At 44.5% G+C, this 11583-nt stretch overlaps 1 long non-coding RNA gene across 2 annotated transcripts; it reads right to left on the bottom strand.

Moving 5' to 3' along the window:
- Positions 1–2311: 2311 nt before the first annotated feature.
- Positions 2312–11492, bottom strand: LOC135364566 (uncharacterized). 2 transcript variants are annotated; one of them, XR_010411931.1, is made up of 2 exons: positions 10913–11492; positions 2312–4832 (listed from the first exon to the last, which is right to left on the bottom strand). It is a non-coding gene; the product is annotated as an uncharacterized LOC135364566 (long non-coding RNA). The 2 variants fall into 2 exon arrangements; XR_010411930.1 differs by having other exon boundaries at positions 11171–11492.
- Between the last annotated feature and the right edge of the window lie 91 nt (positions 11493–11583).

Raw genomic sequence — 11583 nt, 5'->3', positions numbered from 1 at the left:
AACCATGCTTGCTATCATTTAGGATATCTCAATATAAGGACAGCATAACATCATGGAGTAAAGTCTGAATTTATGATCTCAGAGATCAAGCTGAGAGACTCCCAGAATGAATCACAAAAGGACCAAAAGATTGAAAGTCTGAGGTAAACCCAGTTCAGAGAAATAGAGAATAAATATAGAGATTCCACCATTGGTCTATCAGTAGCTCGAGAAGGAAGGAACAGAGAGAACAGAGGGGATAAAATAAGAAAGGAAATAATGTGAGAAAATGTTCTGCCAGGTGGAAAAATATAAATCTATGAATAGCCAAACTATGCACAAAATGTAACAAAGTTATTTTTTCAGACATTTAAGAATTTAGAAAACTGACCTCTTATAAAGCCGGGGGGGTGGGAGGGTGGCAATGGGGAGGGGCAGAGGGAAAGAGAGAAAGAATCTGAAGCCGACTCCATGCTGAGCATGGAGGCCAATGTGGGGCTCAATCTCAGGACGCTGAGATCACAACCTGAGCCAAAATCAAGAGTCAGAAGCTTAACCGACTGAGCCACCCAGGTGCCCCTCAGAGTACAAGAAGGGGAACTCCTGGCCATCTGTGCAGCACCTCGTTTACACCCAAGCTGGGCGTCCTAGGAGTTCTGGGGCAGATGTCTTTACATATAAAGAAAGTGGAGTTAGGAATCTCAGTCGGAAATACGATCAATCTTAGAGAAGTCACAAAGACATGCTTCTTGGGTTGTGGGCAGGGGAGGAGGTGGGGAAGGAAATTAGAAATTCCAGGACCAAAAAAAAGCCATATAAGAAAGTTAGGATCAAATTTGAAGCCAACTAAAGTGTGAGGCGATTATGAGCAACTGATTCTGAAGATTCTATGTGTCTGTTGCACCCTGATACCCTGGAACACTAAGCTTCGAGCCTGCAGTTTCACAACATAAGATTGTGTTTTCTCTTCAATTTGTCCTATCATACCTACTTGGCTCTGCAATGAAAGATATTTATGTTATCATAACATTATAAGTGGTGTTTATTCATTTTCAATTTCTGTGCTAAACCTATTAGCAAAATGTAAATGTTATCAACGTTGCGATACACAGAATTTGGGAGGCAGACGGAAGTAAAAAATTGTTAAGAGCACTACCTTTGCACAGCTTTGATAGTACCAAGAGATACTGTCTAAAGATAACAGAAGAAGAAATTAAATTTTAAAGATCATATTTATAGGAATGATCGCTACAAGAACTACAAATAAAAAGGTAGCTAGTTAGATTTGGGGGTGGGATTTTAAATAAGATCATTCCTTAACTTTCAAAATCGAGCATCAATAAATACTGCCTGTGTATGATAAACAAAAAAGTAAAAGTATAAAATTATTAAGTTAAGAAAGCAACAACTAGAATACTTAAAAAGGGAAATGGTTAAGGAGCGCCAGGGTGGCTCAGTCGTTAAGCATCTGCCTTCGGCTCAGGTTGTGATCCCAGGGTCCTGGGATCGAGCCCCACATCGGGCTCCCTCCCCGGCGGGAAGCCTGCTCTCCCTCTCCCACTCCCGCTGCTTGTGTTCCTCCTCTCTCTATCTCTGTCAAATAAATAAATAAAATCTTAAAAAAAAAAAAAAGGGAAATGGTTAAAAAATAGATTATTCTGGGGAGTGGAATGAGAGGTGGAAGTGAAAGACTTTCGCTTTTCCTGTTATGCCTTTCTGTATTGCTCAGCTTTTTTTCTCATATTTGTGTTCTAATTTAGTAATGATTTTTTAATGTGTTAAAATATTAGGGCAACCACTGAAAAATGGAGTAAGAACTATAATTTCCAAAACCCAATATGGAAAAAATGAACCAAAGAAACTCAATCAATGTAACAATATGCAGGAGAAAGGGGGGGGGGGGGGGCGGCAGGCAAAGAACAAGGAATTACAATAAATAGAAAATATAAAACAGGATGGAAAAAAAGGGAAGCAAAACTCTTAAAAGGTAAATTGATCAAAAGGTAAATCTATTGCACTAAAGGAGAGAAATACATTAATTTAAGAAATAAATTTACAAAGGGTTTGGATATATTATGTATGCCATGTTAACAGCAATAAAATTAAATTGGGAATTCAGGGAGGCCCTTAGGAGAAGAGGGAACAGAGGGTTGTATTTGTATATTCTTGGGGCCACAGGAGTGAGGTGAGCAGAAATCATAACTGAGTCCAGCCAAGTACAGCAGGGAGTCTCCTGTGACTGAATGGGGCCAGCCCATGTCCGACCACTCCATTAAAGAGTGTTACTGTCTCTGAATTGTGTCCTCTCCCAAACCACATTTTCAAGCCCTAGAGCCCAGGACCTCAGAATGTGGCTGTATTTGGAGATGGGGGTCTTTAAAGGGGTGAATAAGTTAAAATGAGGTCATTAAGGTAACCCTAATCCAATATAGCTGGTGTCCTTGTAAGAAAAGGAAGACCATGTGAAGATGCAAGGAGACAGGACTCTCAGAAGAAACCAACTCTGCCAGCACCTTGATCTCAGACTCCAGAGCCATGAAAACATAAATATCTGTTGTTTAAGCCCCTCAGTCTATGGTAAGTTTGTTAGGGCAGCCCTAGCAAACTGATACAGAGGGTCTCCTCTTCTTGTTAATGATACTACAATTACAGAAGTCACATGCCAATAAAGTGGAGAGAATAAACAGTGATTATAGGCAGAACTGTATATGGGTCTATCCACTTGGGCAGAGGGTCTGGGGCATAGTTTGGGAGGTTTTTGTGCTGTTAGCAAAGGATAGGAGTGGGAGATGGGCTTGGAATTGGGCTGAGGTTGTAGCCCTGTTTATCTTTCACTGACACGGTCATAACTTAGGTAGCAAATGCTGGTAAAGCCAGGTTGCCTAATTCTGTTACCTGATGGCCACTGATCAGTGGCAGGCAACACCAGCACAAGTAAAAATCTGGGCTCAGTCTCCTGATGTGTTTGTGAACTGGCTTTCTAGCAGTCAGACAGTTCTCTTATTTGCTTTTCTTATCCCTTGCTGTCACCAGGAAAGACTGGGCCTGATTTTAAAATTCGGACAATGGAAGGGAGTCAACAAACTACATCAGTAATCTCCAATTAAAAGACAAAGACTCAAAGTAAGGAGAGGCTAATCAATGGACCAGAATAGAGTCCAGCAAGACTTACACATATTCAATCCACTCATTTTCAACAAAGGTGCCAAGTCAATGCAAAAGAAAGAGAATTTTTAACAAATGATGCTGGAACAAATGAACAGCCATACAGGAAAAAAATATAAAAGAATCTCCACCTCTGCCTCACTGCATATGTAAAAATGAATTTGAAATGGACCATACGCCAAAATGCAAAAGGCACAAAGCCCCACCTTCTTAAAAGGTGAAATACTTGAACAGAAACTTCACGTGCCAATATGCACATGAAAAGTGCTCACTGTCATTAGGGAAAAGGAAAAGACAGAGACTCTTTAAGTCCTGCTACCCAGCTATGGGCTGTCCATTCCTAAAACAAAAATATCTCCCTTAAAAAACTGGGGGAAATAAAAGAGATGGAAAGCAAGCACGCTCATTCATCATTAAGAATGCTAATTGGCACAGTTTTTTGGAGAGCAATTAGGCAGAATTTAACATCATATTACCTGCAAAGTAAAATGCATGCTTTGACCCAGCACTATCGATTGTAGGGATAATCTAAAGAAAACTCCTCCAACACCCCCACACACAAAGGCACATTTACAAAAGTGTTTGCTGCAGATTTTTATGGAAGAGTAAAAATTTGGAAACTCCGTAAAATGCCCACTAGTATGGGGAGCGGTTGAGTAACTTATGGTGCTTCCACTGTTCATGTGATGGATGTAATCGTTAAAATAACAAGGCAGACCTGTATTTACCGACATGGAGAGATCTCTGAGATATATAGACCTATTCCTAAGTGAAAAAAGGAAGTCACCAAACAATGCAAATGGTTCTATTTACATCATTAGAGACTTACACAAAGGTGAACGTTTTTGTAAGTAAAGGCAAAGGTAAATTTCAGGAAGGATACACCTGGGAACCTAAGAGTGTTTGCCTCTGTGCACATAAGGTGTAAGGATACTCGCCATCACTTTTTACTCGATATGAACTGTTTATAACTGGGATGAGTTTACCTGTTCTCCACGTAATTAAAAAAAATAATAAAAGCTGCTTTTTAAAGTACCGAATATTAATTATCAATGAAACTAACATGTATAGAGTGGTTTTGCCCCAAATTCTGCTAAAAGCCTTACATACATTATCTCACTAATCCTGCAAAATGGGCACTTATGCTCATTACTTAAAGAAGTGGAAGCTTAGAAGGTTTTAGGGGCACTCAGTGGCACCTTAAAATCATCTGAGGAGCGTTTCTGTTTCGGTTTTTTTTTAATTCTGATGGTTGGACGTCATCTTGGATCCACAGGACCAGAATCTCCGTAGGAGGGGCCCAAGCATCGGCAGTTTGCAAAAGCTCCAAGAGGTGATTCTAATGTGCAGCCAGTGTGGAGAGCCAATGGTTGACATCATTCTCACTGCTAGGTCACATTGCTAGCAAATGATACAGCATGGCAACACTGCCCCTTCCAACACAGAGAATTACAGGTATAGACAGATGTAGACGTAGACGGTCCAGGCATAGGTCTAGGTGCAGGTATAGATACAGATACAAAGATGATTAGACGTAGGCATACATATACATATTGAATATATCTATTCTTTCAATTACGGATGAAGAGCACCTCGAGTATAAAATGCACTGTGCATTGTCCTCTGTTCCTGCTCCTTCCGGTTCGCCCATCCTCTGTGTCTGCCTTCTGCAGTGGTCACCGAAACTCCTGAGGGGTGATACGTGAAATATTTAACAGTCAGACAGCACAGGCACTGACCCATCAGAATGGACCCTGGACTTAAAACCAGAGCAGGATTCAGGCTTTCACCATTTGGTCACTGGCTCCTGAAGAGGTGAAAGTTTTCCCCAGGGAAAGCAGCTGTGAAATGCCACTCAGCAGGCTCAAAACAGTAGCTGTTTACTAACCGGTATGGAAATAGTTCCCCATTTTAACAACCACTCCAGTAGTGCCAGCGTCTAGCTGTGCACAGACCGAGGTCTGAATGGTGGTGGTGGTGTTGGTGGTGGTGCTGAGGGTTTTTCAAAGGTTGTTCTCAGACGGTCTGCCTGCCAGGCAACTATTTCAACTACTTCCACCCAAAGACTTGCTTCTTGAGCACTGGGAGGAAAAGAACAAGGCTGGCAAACAGTCTGTGATCCACACTGGGCTGCCCCCACCAGCTGTTGTGTGCCTGGCAGCCCCCTGCTCCCAGCCCCTCTCATTCCCAGCTCCAAGGGGGTCTGTCACTTCGCTGATTACTGCCATGTTTCCGTCCTGAAGTGGCAGCTCCAGTTGTGTTTCCCAGATAATTTCCAAGATGCTAATTGCCACCTGCTGATTTCCTGTAAACACTGCACTTTACACATGTGATTAATCAGAAAGCTGTGGACGTTCTGAAGGAGCGTGTGTGCCTGCGTGTGTGTGCGCGCCCGTTTCATTACTGTGGTGAATTTAAATCACAGGCGATGTTTGCTCACAAAGCCGTATTAGCGAAACGGCAGGGAAAACAAAATTACAAAACACCATAAACTGCAAGTTCACAGACTGTGTAAACAATTCGAGTCAGTCCGACAACTCGCTGAGTCAGTTCTGGAACAGAGCAGCAGGCACGGAGCATCTCCAAAGGAGACTTGGAATCATAGGTGCTTGTGTTTCTTGGAGAAACCAAAACTAAAAACATTTTCAAATCCTCAGTCTTCCACTGACTACTCGTAAGATCTGTACAAAGTACCTGAACCTTCAAGCTGCCCTTCCCTCATCTGTCAATCAAATGGAGGTAACTTCTAAGTCATCCAAGATAACACAGAAAATACTTATTTTGCATATTAGTCAGAATTGTTTGGGTTGTTAGTGACAGAAATTTAATTCAAAGTGGCTTAAGCAAAGCAAGAAATGGAATGGCTCAAAAAATAAAGACCAGGGGCTCTGACTTCAGGTGCTGTTGGATCTAGATGCTCAAATAATGACTTCGGAACTCTATGACACCCTCCCCATTTGGGGTCCTGCTTTCCTCTGTGTGGGCCTCTTTCTCAAGCAGACTCTATTTATGGCAAGCTGCTACACTAACCAACAGCTCCACACATATATCTTATCTTCCCAACAACCCTAGAGAACTGGTATGGACAGCACCTCCCTTGGAAAATGACCCACTAGCCCATTCTCAAATCACACAGTTTGGGTGTGGTCAAGTACGTACTTACTTAGACCCTACTCAAACTCCAGAGATAGGCACAGAACCAGACACATACATGAAGACACAGCTGGACCTCTGGCCTCAAAACCAAACAAGACAGCTCGAAGGATAGCCAGTCTCACTTGACAGTATTTGTAAAGGGAAAAATCAGGGGTTCGGACATCAGGATCTGAGTTCCAGGACTGATACTCAGTCTTCCATCTCCAAGGCTGTCATTCAGAATAGGAGAGATAGAGAGTCTCCAAGATATACAAAAACTAAAGGAATTTGTGAACACTAAACCAGCCCTGCAAGAAATATTAAAGGGGACCCTTTGAGCAGAGCGAGACACCAAAAGTAACAAATACCAGAAAGGAACAGAGACAACCTACAGGAAGAGCGACTTTACAGGTAATACAATGGCACTAATTTCATATCTTTCTATAATTACTCTGAATATAAATGGACTAAATGCTCCAGTCAAAAGACATAGGGTATCAGAATGGATAAAAAACAAGACCCATCAATATGCTGCTTACAAGAGACTCATTTCAGACCCAAAGACAACTCCAGATTGAAAGTGAGGGGGTGGAGAACCATTTATCATGCTAATGAACATTAAAAGAAAGCTGGAGTAGCCATCCTCGTATCAGACAAACTAGATTTTCTTTTTATTCTATTTTTTAGAGATTTTATTTATTTATTTGAGAGAGAGAACAAAATATGGGAGGGGCAGAGGGACAAGCAGACTCCCCGCTGAGCAGGGAGCCCGATGTGGGGCTTGATCCCAGGACCCTGGGATCATGACCTGAGCTGAAGGCAGACACTTAACCAACTGAGCCACCCAGGCGCCCCAGACAAACTAGATTTTAAACTAAAGACTGTAATAGGAGATGAAGGACACTGTATCCAATATATGACAATTCTATGACTGATTTTCCCCATTTTACTCTTAATACTTTGAGTAAAAGGATTATGTCTTATACTTATCCCACTAGTGCCTAGCATGGTGCCTCATAGATATACAGAAAAAATTGTTGACTACTAAATATTCATATATAGTTGAAATTTTTTCATTATTGTATTGCTCAGTGGAGTGAAAGGAACTGGAACATTTTAACAGTTGTTATTCTGTCAGCTGATCTGACCGTCATTAATTAACCAGTGGGAGAGGTGATTTTTAATTTGTGAAAAGGAAAACTATTTCACCTAGTTATGGCTTGGTTAATAAATCATATTTGAAAATACTGTGTCCACAATAGGCACACCAATATACTCAACCTTTTCATGTCCACTTTTCAATTTTTAAAGAAATGGATAAAATTTTCAGGGCATTAAAGAAATGAGAAGTAACTGGCATTACTAGGAAATTCTCTAGCTTGGATTTTTTTTTAACGTAGCATAGGCATAGATAGCACTTCTTGGATCTATTTAATGTATAGTTAATGTTTACTTTTGTGGTAACCTTACTTTTGGCCAATGGTATTTAAAGCAAGCTATAACCCGTGGTTGCCGGCCAAAGGGCTTGTGGATCGGCACCATGGACAGAGGAATGGCGTGGAAAAAGTCACTCTACGGCAGCTTGTACAACGACAAATGTGATATCAGATAGATATACTACCAAGGAAAGGCTGTGTGAACATTCCGCTGGGGATCATTTGAAGACAGTGGCTCTGGATTTGGGTCAACTCAGAGGACAGAGTCTTAAGAAAATAACCACCCCTCCAAGAAGTCTCCAAGTAGTATGATCTGCCTCATACTTTGGATTTTATTGACCTCTATTGATTCACTATTTTTTCCACAATCTGATCTTCTGTTCTCAAGTCACCAACATTTTCACCCCAAAATAAATGTAAACACCTAATTAGAAAATGTGGAGGACATCTGTTCTTTTTACCATCCAGCATCTATGACCCTTTCTTCTTTGCAAACCACCTTTCAAAAAAATAACTGTTTTTAAAAGATGGTATCAAGGAATTCTTGATGCTAACAGGAAGCTTTTGATGGTATTGAAGTTATGTTTAAAACAAGAGTCCCTGTCTTTTAGCAATACCTTCTGATAGTTACAAATGAATAAATGTGATGTCTGGGATTTGCTTCAAAATATCCAGGATTGGGGAGTGGGTAGAGATATAGGGAGGATAAAATTGGCCATGAGTTGCTAATTGTTAAAACTGGAAGAGGAGAACATGAGAGTTAATTCTACTTCTTTGTAATTCTACTTCTTTGAGCCACCTGGGTGGCTCAGTCGGTTAAGCCTCAGACTCTTGATCTCAGCTCAGATCTTCATCTCACAGTGGTGAATTCAAGCCTCACACTGGGCTCCACACTGACAATGGAGCCTACTTAAAAAAAAAAAAAAAAAATACTGGTGTGTGTTACTGAGAGGCCACCAAACAAAAACAAAACAAAAAACAACAAACTACTCCTAAAGATCTTATGATCCTACATCTGAGAGATAATGAACATGCCCCAGTACCCTCTGCTCCAAGAGGAACTTGAGGAGGTTAGGCTATAACTTTCCCATGCAGGTGAGATTTTGTCTTTTGGAAGTGCATGTGATGGAATAGGAAGTTCAGATGTCTACGGATGATCACTTTCTTGAGGAGCGAGATGTTTCAGGAAAACAGTTTCTAAGAAACGAAACTTTTCATGCACCACCTGACAAGAAGCGGCTGGGGCAGCCTAGAATTGCAGGAACTGAGGCTGAGTGTGGGAAGTGCTTGTGATGGTGGGCCCAAAGTCAATACACTAAAGCTCTAAATCAGAACAAAAGCAAAACAAAAAGACACTGTTTAAATATAAATGGGCTAGATAAGTAGACGAAACCAAGATATAATGCCAAGCACATTAGGATGGAGAGGAGCTAAAATATGAAGAGGGTGGAGAGGTACAAAAGAAAGACACACCTAAATATTTGGGGGGGGGGGACATTAAGGACTTTTCACTGCAATAGCCATGTCAGAAGCAAATGAGGAGCCAAAAGAGAGAGTGAGGGATAAAACGAGAAAAGGAATGTAAAAGTGCTTCAAAATCTGTGAAACTGTGCACACATGGCAAGAACTGCTCAGAGGCTATGGGCAGCAGATGGGGTTGAGTGCCTACTCAGTGAAGTACTGCTGTAAGCACCCGGCACATGTGGCTTAAAAAAAAAAAAAAAAAAAAAAAGTCCTGCTTCATTGAGCTAGTATTCTGGTGGGGGAAACAAATAGATGTATTTGCCAAGTGTTTGAATTCCACCTGGCTGTTTCATTTAGGCAGAAAATGTGGCCTCCAGCTTGCTGCAGTCCCCACCATTCCCTACTGTCTTATACTCTGCCTACTTCACTCATTTATGTTACCTGCCTGAGCTCTGCAGGCTTGTGAGTTTGTGACCTGTACTCTCCCGTCCCTGAGCTGCTTGTGACGCCGGCCTCTCCTAAAACCACCAAATGGCCCAATGAGCACATAAAAGACCCTTTTCTTATCTGAATCTGAATCCCGAGTTGCCATTAACCTGAAGTTACCCTGGGTGGTTACATCACCTCACTGAGATCTCAATGTTCTCAACTGTAAAGTGGAGGCAACCATATCTGCTTTACAGGACTTCTGTGAGGACTAGACATTGCCTAACCAGCTCTTACTCCTCCTTGGGATCTCATCCTTAGCAATACTTCTTAAAGAAACCTACCCAGACCTCCTGACTAGGTCAAATCCCTCTAATATACGTAGATCCTCCCACCACGTTCCTCTTCTGGGGAGTACCTGTGGGAGTTACAATTGTACCTTAGCTTATTTGATTATTTGATTAATGCCTGCCCCTCCCAGCAGACTTGGAAGTGCAAGTGGCACGGATCCCACTTTTGCTCACCACCTATCATCACGCCTGGCACAAAATAGATGCTCAAAAAATACTAAAGAGAAGGAAAAGTAAACTGTGCAAAGACAACCCCTGGCATACATTGGGTGCCCCACAGATTCTCTCTGACCCTCCCTTCACCTAATGCCTGTCACATAAACGACACTCCTAGCTTCTGGGCAGCTAGAATTTGTAGACTGAGTTTTATCTAAGACTTCTGCTGAGAAAGAAGTCACTAAGCTTTCTTTTCTAATAGGCCACCTACTCCTAGAACGGGGATTTTTGTTTTGCCCACTGATGTATGCTAAGTGCCTAAAACACTGCCTGGCACCTCATCAATAAAGGGGTGGGTGGGCGGGCGGGCAGGCATCGCTCTGAGTTTCACAGAAGTTGGGAGGCAAGGACAGCTCCTCCAAGCAACCACAGTGGCGGGTGGCGAGGGAGGAGCGGGGACTCTGGGCCCAGACCCCCCTGGTTCACGTTCTGCCACATCAACTTCCCCAGAGCTAGGGCAGCAGGACCCCCAGACGACGGGGCGTCCCCTCGCCCGCCCTGGAGTACGGGATGGAGCCAAGCACAAGTGCTCCCACGGAGGAGGGGAAGGTGGGGAACAGCTGGGGCGCCCTCGCGCCTTCCCTGGGGACCTGGACGGGGCTGCCCCAGGTGCTCCCACACCGGGGGTCAGACAAGGCGCCCCCGCGCCGCCCCTGGGGGCCTGGGTGGGACCGCCCCAGGTGCTCCCCCACAGGAGGTAACCAACAGGGCACACCCGCGCCGCCCCAGGTGCTCTCTCACCTGAGGGACGGATGGGGCGGCCCCGCGCCCCCCTAAGGGACGGGACGGGGTCGCCCAGGTGCTCCCACAGGAAGACACCGGGGCCCGAACCCCTCCGCGAGGGCAGCAGTCCGCGACAGTCGCCGCCCTCAGAGGATGCCCCGGAGATGTCCACACCCTCTGCGACAGACCCCTCCGCCAGGCAAAGGAGTCCCCGCTCCCACTGCCTTTTCCGCTACAGAAAGGCCTTTGCGCCGCCTCCCCAGTAGTGTCCTTCACCTCAGAGACGTCTCCCCGCCTCCCAGACTCCACGGCTGAGGGAAGCCTCCCACTCTCCTTTTCCACACTGTTCCATCTTCTCCCGCAAAATGTCTGCTCGGCCTCCGACTGTGTCCCTCCGCCCCGCGAAGCTTCTCCGCGCCCCTCCTCACTCCTAAAGTCCCTCAGCGGCGAGTCGCTGCGCTGCGCGTCTCGCGAGAGTCCACCACGCAGCCCTCTTCCCCAGCCCCTCGCCCGCGAGGAAGCCTCCCGGACCCCGCGGCGCGCGGTCGCGGGCGGCGCATGCGTGGCCGCGGCTCCCAGCACCCCCCGCGCAGTCCGCGGGCGGAGCGGAACAGGCCGCGCGCGCGGGGCCGACAGCCGCCCTGTGCGAGGCCTCGCTGGGTCCCCGCGGCTTCTCTCCTCTCAGGGGC

Source organism: Mirounga angustirostris, unplaced genomic scaffold, assembly GCF_029215605.1.
Source record: "Mirounga angustirostris isolate CCGP_5_RB_7025 unplaced genomic scaffold, mMirAng1.0.hap1 SCAF_5, whole genome shotgun sequence".
Lineage (NCBI taxonomy): Eukaryota > Metazoa > Chordata > Mammalia > Carnivora > Phocidae > Mirounga > Mirounga angustirostris.
The sequence above is the reverse complement of the archived record's forward strand: the minus strand, read 5'-3'. Positions and strand labels throughout refer to the sequence as shown.